Below are 8114 nucleotides of genomic sequence, written 5' to 3'. Positions count from 1 at the left end.
TGTATAAATGACCAATGAACATATTCAAATAGGGTGAAAGCATTCAAATAGGGTAGGAAGGTATATAGTATGCCTATATATGTATTAGAAGGTATACCTCCTTACCTATCTAAATTTCCTTTCTATGTATGTATTACCTTATCAATTAAAAAAGAGCTAACTTAAAAAGGTTTAAAAGATGAAAATTCCTTCCATGCCCAAAATTTTACTATATCATCATTCTGCATAACACTGTTCAATAGAGACTCTATTACAAATGAATCTATTACCAATGAGCATTAGAAAATGGTTGTTTGTGTGATTTAAGACTCACTTACTGTTGAGTATTTTGTAAACCATGTGTCTAATTTTGCCACCAGGGAACTGGATATCATTCAGTGTACCATAGAACAAGCCTGGCTATTTCTTTCCTAGATGAAGTGACTAGTCCTCAAAGGCCAGTTTCTTGAAAACAGTGAGAGAGTTTTAGATGCGTGCCCCCTTCCCTAATGCAGAGAAGGTGACATGGCAGGGTACAAGTACATTGCTGTCTGTGTCAGGCTAATCCCAGCTCACACTTCACTTACACTTTGAATCCCAGCTTGTACTTCAATTCTGTATGACTTTGCTCAGATTTCCTTATCTCTTGATACCAAAGATTCTTGTATAAAGGGGGAGTTACTTCTGCCTGGCTGGTCTCAGGAGGGGCTGTAGGGATGTGGTGCAGTTATGGATATGAAGAAGCTAATCAAGTCAAGAGATTATTAAGAATTACACTACTCATCACATATAGGCAATGTTTTAAAAACATTCTAAAAAAGAGTAGCTAAATATTTAAGTGTCGGCTTTCTAAAGTTTTCCAAGAGGAGGTGAGCAGTGAAGGTGGACTGGCTCAGAACACATGGGGCACATTGCTCTCTATAGTGCACGTGTAAACGGATACCTTAATTGAACACGTGAGATGAAGCTCTTTGTCAGGTGTCCAATTTTAGAATTATGGGGTGGTAAAGAGATACTCAGGGTAAGATTTGAAGTACTTAGATTACTGGGACCTCAGCAAATCACAGTTGTGGCAAATGTACTATTGCTTCTTGCTTTGGGAAAATTTGTCATTTCAAAAGCTGGTACAAGAAGAGTAGAGAGAAATGGCTTAATTAAAAGGCAGTTTTAATTCATAACTCAGATTAATGGTTGGGAATGTCCTTTCCACATGTAATCCCAAAAGAAAGGAAAAAAGGGAGTTCTGCTTCAATAAGGCAAATACTGCAGGTGGAAAAGAGCTGCCCTGGGTGGTTCCTGAGGGCATCAAAGAGGCAGGAACAGGAGCGTGGGATAGGCATCCGACGCAATTCGCAGGAGCACACTCACACGGAAACTTGCATCTCCAAAGATGAACTCAGCTTTCTTGCAGTTAAGAGGTATTAGTATGGCAAAAAAGCATTGCTTAATAATTCAGCACATGCATTAACCTAAGAAGGTTTTAAAAGTCACTTATTGGAAAGAGCAACTTATTGTCAGCCCATTTTCAATTGAGAATTTTATTACAATTTTATGCCAAAGGTTATCATTTCTTTTTATGTTTTCTTTTATATTTAATATTTTATGCAACAAATACATCATTGAGTATTTAATTATTTTTTCCCTTTCTGAGTTTTCTCACTCCTCTACTGTTCCTTTTCCCTGGAATATGTAACAGGTTTTTTTCCCCTGGAATGTGTAATTTCATTAGCCAGAAATTAAAGAGGTCTTTTAAAAATATTACTTGTCTGGCCCTGGCTGGTGTAGCTCAGCGGATTGAGTGCGGGCCTGCGAACCACACAATCGCGGTTCGATTCCCAGTCAGGGCACATGCCTGGGTTACAGGCCAGTTCCTGGCAGGGAACTCACGAGAGGCAACCATACATTGATGTTTCTCTCCTTCTCTCCTTCCCTTCCTCTCTATAAATAAATAAACAAACAAACAAATAAATAAAAATGTTTTAAAAAATAGTACTAGTCTGATTGCTTCTTGGCCTTTTGGCTAAGATCAAGTGTAGTATTTATTCTTATCAGATTTAATAAAAATATTGTCTAATACAGGCTTAGGACAGGAACTTGTGATAAAAAGAAAGTGGGGACTGGATATTGATCAATGAGCTTAATATGTACAACAGAATCCCTCTTCCCTCTTTTCCAGAATAGATACTTTAAAAACACACACATGTACACAAAAAAACAAAATAAACTTAGGTTCCATACATGGAAATAAAGTGCCTGAAGCACAGAAAAGTTGTAGTTCTGTTTTCTGCTGATCAAACCACAACTGAGATAAAGAGTTCAATTTAGGAAAACATAATATAGGAGAAAGATGGAGGAGGGGGCACCAGAACAGAAAGAATATGGAAACAGTCATATTCTTCCATGGGAGGAAGCACAGAAGGCATTTGGGAGGATTGGCCCAAGGGGGAGAACAAAAGAGGGAGATAGGAAAATGGTCTGAAAATAGACAAAGAGCCACTAGGTAAAAGAACTTGTGAATTTGTGTTGTATTTATCCACAGAGCTAAGATTCTTATGTAGAAGTCAGAGGAAGTACATTAAGGGTTAAATTATTTAAAATTATGTTCTCGCAAATAGACCTACCTAAAAATCAATATGCTATCTTGGAAAGTAGCCATTTCTCCACCATTCAAGTAGAAAACAAATGGGCATCTATCAGGGACGCTGTAGAGCAGCACTGTCCATGGAATTGTGTGTGGTGATGGAAAAGTCTTAGGTCTGTCCTGTCAAGACAGGTTGCCTTAAGTAGCTCAGTTGGTTAGAGCATTGCCCTGATATGCCAAGATTGCAGGTTTGACCCCTGGTCAGGGCACATGCAAGAATAAACCAGTGAATGCATAAATCAGAGAACAACAGATCCATCTCTCCTTCTTCCTCTCCCTCTCTCTGTTTCTCCCCCTCCCTGCTTTATCTCTCTAAAAATCATTAATTTTTTAAAAAATGGTTGCCTTAGACATGAACCCACATTATCCTTTCACTCCAACAGAAGAGAAGGCAGAGAACACAGCATGGATGCAGGTGAGTGGAGAGTTGGGGGTGGTGATGGCGTTTGGAAGTTCTCTTCAGATTGATTTTATTTTCTTAGTGAAATAAGAAACAAACCATCTGCTGAGAACTGGAAGAGACAGACAGTTGTTGAAAGCACGAAGAAAGAGAACATGTGAAACAGTCACCTTGAAAAGTGAGACAGCGAGACTTTATGGAAGATTTTAGCTCCTGGATCACTGCCAGTCTCTCTAAACTAGTTCTATAAAATGCAGTGATTTCAGTATCCATGTAAGCAATCCTCCCAAAACCCTGGCCTCTTGGTTTCTTGTTCTCTGCTCTTCCAATGATCTTTCCCTCCAACCTATCTATCTTTCCTCCAGTTAATCCCACAAAATCTTAGACATTATCATTTACATAAAATGGCCATTCTCCCAGAATTTTAAATTCAATCACTCCACTTTCTTGACACTGTCTTCCAACTTTCCAGCTTATTTGTTCTAGAACCAGAACCCAGCAGTTCTTCACTCCATCCCTATAGCCTTTTCACTGTCCCTCATTCCACTCCATTTTAGTCCACCCCACCTCTTATAGCTTAGATGCTTTGGTCAACCATAATTATGCTCTTGAATATAGTCTTGACTCCTTGTCCCCTACCTATCCCTTCTCACTGTTCATGGATAGCACTCTAGCAAATTCTCCCATGTCTTTTTTTTTTAAATTTTCATTCTCTTCCTGATTTTTCTTTCTTTATACAATGCATGCTGTAATTTATCCCATTTTAAAAAACACCATTTTAAAGTATATTTTATTAATTATGCTATTACAGTTGTTCTACTTTTTCCCTCTGCCAGTACTCCCCTCTGCCCAGTACCTCCCATTCCCTCCAGCAATCCTCCCCAGTTCATGTTTATGCATATAAAGTGCTTTGGCTTCTCCATTTCCTGTATTATTCTTAACACCCCCCTGTCGATTTTTTCCCTACAAATTAGGCTTCTTAATTCCTGCACCTTTTCCCCTCATTCTCCCTCTTCCCACTCTCAGCTGATAACCCTCTAAATGATCTTCATATCTATGAATCTGTTCCTGTTCTAGTTGTCTGCTTAGTTTGTTTTCATTTTTTAGATTCAGTTGTTGATAGTTAATGAGCTTGTCATTTTATTGTTCATGATTTTGATCATCTTCTTTTTCTTAAATAAGTCTCTTTAACATTTCCTGAAATAATGGTTTGGTGATGATGAATTCCTTTTACTTTTTACCTTACCTGGTAAACACTTTATCTGCCCTTCCAGTCTAAATGATGGTTTTGCTGAATAGAGTAGTCTTGGTTGTAGGTTCTTGATTCTTATCAATTTGAATCCTTCTTGCCAGTCCCTTCTTACCTCCAATGTTTCTTTTGAGAAATCAGCTGATTAGTCTTATGGGAATTCCTCTGTAGATAACTCTCTCCTTTCCTCTTGCTGCTTTTAACATTCTCTCCTTATCTTTCATCTTGGGTAACTTAATTATCATGGGTCTTGGTGTGTTCCTCCTTGGATCCAACTTCTTTGGAACTCTCTCAGCTTCCTGGACTTCCTGGAAGTCTATTTCTTTTACCAGATTGGTGAAGTTCTCCTTGATTATTTGTTCCAAAAAGTTTTCAATTTCTCGCTCTTCCTTTTCTCCTTCTGGTTCCCCTATGAGTTGGATGTTGGAGCTTTTAAAGTTGTCCCATAGGTTCCTAATCCTCTACTCATTTTTTTTTTGAATTCTTGTTTTTTCATTCTGTTCTGGTTGGATGTTTATGTCTTCCTTTTGTTCCAAATCATTGATTTGAGCCCCAGTTTCCTTCCGTTCACTGTTGTTTCCCTGTATATTTTCTTTTATTTCACTTTGTATAGCCTTAATTTCTTCCTTCATTTTGCAACTGAGTTCAATCAGTTTTGTGAGCATTCTGATTACCAGTGTTTTGAACTCTGCATCTGATGGATTGTCTATCTCCTCACTGCTTAGTTTTTTTTCTGGAGTTTTGATCTGTTCTTTCATTTGGGCCATATTTTTTGTCTCAGCACACCAGTGCAGATGAATGTTTCTTTAACTCCTTGGTTGTTGGACTTACACGCAGTTTGATTATCTGGCAGTTCTGTTTGCTTTTGTTTTTAAATTGGTTGTTATCCTTCTTTTGGTTTTAAGAGAGCGAAGCATTTCTATCTATGCTTCCATCTTGGCCGGAACCCTAGTAAAATATTCTTAATGGAGAAAGCTTTATATTTTAGTACCTTTAACTGCATTTTTCTTGCTTTTTGGAATAAATGGACCAGTATTTTCATTTAGTGTTGAATAATGCAAATACTTAGCTGAACCTGAGTATGAGAATGAGCTGTTGAGAGAGTCAAAGCCTGATATACTCAGGTTTCTTTTTCTCATTTTTTTTTCTTTCTGGAAAGTTGGAAGCAAGAAAATGGGACTGAGATTGGGGATTAAAAGAGGATGGGTTCTGAGTATTGGCTACATGGACAGTTTTAAAGGTTTAAAATGTTACATGGGAAATTAGTAAGGTAACGTAGCACTTTGAGGGATTTTAAATACTTTGAACACAATAATTTCCATAGATTTTAAAAAATTATGACATCTATAAGATTCATTTTTTGACCAATCATAAAGAAAATTACATTTGGGAATTATTCTATTTCTATAAAAATATTTGTTGGTTTTAATATAATGTTGTGAAAAGTGAGCTAACACTTGGCTTGACTTGATATGAAATAAATTATGTGTTAAGGTCTCAATTACTATAGATAATAGAGAATAAATATAAAAGTATCATGGAAACTAAAGCTTTATAGGTTCTATAATCATTGAATTTAGTTTTGGTAAACTATGAAATATAAATTTTATTATAAAATGTATTTTGGGGGATTGAGGGAAGGGCAAAAAGGTGAAAGCTATTAAGAGACACAAATTGCCAGTTATTAAAATAGTCACAGGATGTAAAGTATAGGATAGGGAATATAGTCAATAATATTATAACTATGTATGGTGTCAAATGGGTAATAGGCTCATTGAGATGATAACTTATAAGGTATTTAAACAGAAATATAAAAAGATTCTCAACATCACTAGTTATAAGGGAAATACAAATCAAAACCACAATGAGATGCCACCTCACACCTGTTAAAATGGCTATCATCAACAAAACAAGAAATAACAAGCGTTGGAGAGAATGTGTGAAAACAGGACCCTTCACACACTGCTGGTAGAAATGTAAATTGGTGCGACTACTATGGAAAACGGTATGGAGGTTCCTCAAAAAGTTAAGAATAGAGCTACCACGTGATCCAGCAATCCCTCTTCTGGGTATGTACCTCAAAAATATGAAAACAGTTATTTATAAAGGTATATGTGCCCCTATGTTCACTGCACCCTTATTCACAAGACATGGAAATAACCCAAGTGTCCTTTAATCGATGATTGGATAAAGAAGATATGGTATATATAAACAATGCAATACTACTCAGCCCATAAGAAAAGATGAAATACTGCCATTTGTGACAATGTGGATGGACCTTGAGAATATCATGCTAAGTGAAATAAGTCAGACAGAAAAGGATAAGCACTGAATGATTTCACTCATATGTGAGCTATAAAACTGAAACTCAGAGATACAGAAAGACAACAGTATGGTGGTTATCAGAGGGAAGGGGGTGGGAGGTGGTAGAGGATGAAGGGGGCCAAATATATGGTGATGAAAAAAGACTTGACTGTGGGTGGTGGGCACACTGTGCAATATACAGATTATGTACCACAGTAACGTACACTTGAAACCTCTAGGACCCTATTAAACAATGTCACTCCAATAAATTTAATAAAAATAAAAAGATAGATACAACTTATTAAAAAGGAAATGAAATGAACAAAGGAAACAAACTCATAGATACAGATAAGAGAATGATGGGTACCAGAGGGGAAATGAGGGTGGGGAAAGAAGTGGGTAATGGGGGTCAAATACATGGTGACAGAAGAGACTAGCCTTTGAATGGTGAGCACACAGTGACATATACAAATGTTGTAAAGTTGTACACCTGAAACTTATATGTTATTAACTATATTAAACTTATTGGTTATCCCAATAAGTTTAATAAAAAGAAATGTTTAATTACTATATTGTATACTTGAAAGAAATATAATGTTGTATGTGAACCATGCTTGAAAAATAATGTTTTAAACATATACTTTTTTTTTTAATGTGGCCATTTTTTTTCAAACAGTTTTTTATTCATTTATCTTTAGAGGAGAAGAGAAGGAGAGAGGGAGAGAAATATCAATATATGGTTGCTTCTCGTGAGTCCCCTGCTGGGAACTGGCCTGCAACCCAGGCATGTGCCCTGACTGGGAATCGAATCACGATCCCTTAGTTTGCAGGCCCGCGCTCAATCCACTGAGCTACACCAGCCAAGGTATAATGTGGACCATTTTGAGATGATAAAATTGGCATATGCTGTTTGTGAAAATTTGAAATTTTTTTTACAAAGAGAAAATAATTGGTCATCATTCCTTTTATAGTCTACTACTGTTACCATTGTGTTATGTTTCCTTCCAGATTTTTCTCAACAGATTAGAATATAATTATGATTATATAGTTACATGTTATATAAATTCTTCATATAACTCATTTTAATATTTGTATGCTCGTCCATTATGTGGCTCTGTCATACATATCAATTTACTTATTGCTGGACATTTAGGACATTTACTCAATTTACTTATTGCTGGACATTTACAAATGTTCCCAACATTTTTGTAATTTTGTATAAATACATGCAGATTCTTCATTGAACTCATTTCCAGTTGAAATATTTCTAAAATTAAATTTAATCATATTCAATTTCTCTGCCTGTCCTCTCTTTTGCTTGTCTTTTAACGCACGAAACATGAGTCACTGCCCTTACTTGAATCTTAGTTACTAAGACTATTATGCATTATATATATATATATATATACACACACACATATGTCTGTCTATCAATAAATCTATCTACTTATCTATCTATCTATCTATCTATCTATCATCTATCGATCTATCCAGCTATCCATCTTCTTGGAAGGTGAAAAAACACTAAGGCTAACCTCATA

The 8114-nt window shown here is 36.2% G+C and overlaps 1 pseudogene; it reads left to right on the top strand.

Annotated features, from left to right (window-relative positions):
• The first annotated feature begins 1979 nt into the window (after positions 1–1979).
• Positions 1980–2077, top strand: LOC118978748 (uncharacterized; annotated as a pseudogene).
• The last annotated feature ends 6037 nt before the right edge of the window (positions 2078–8114 follow it).

Source organism: Sturnira hondurensis, unplaced genomic scaffold (genome assembly GCF_014824575.4).
Source record: "Sturnira hondurensis isolate 20B ecotype Veracruz unplaced genomic scaffold, ASM1482457v3 Scaffold0022136, whole genome shotgun sequence".
Lineage (NCBI taxonomy): Eukaryota > Metazoa > Chordata > Mammalia > Chiroptera > Phyllostomidae > Sturnira > Sturnira hondurensis.
The sequence above is the reverse complement of the archived record's forward strand: the minus strand, read 5'-3'. Positions and strand labels throughout refer to the sequence as shown.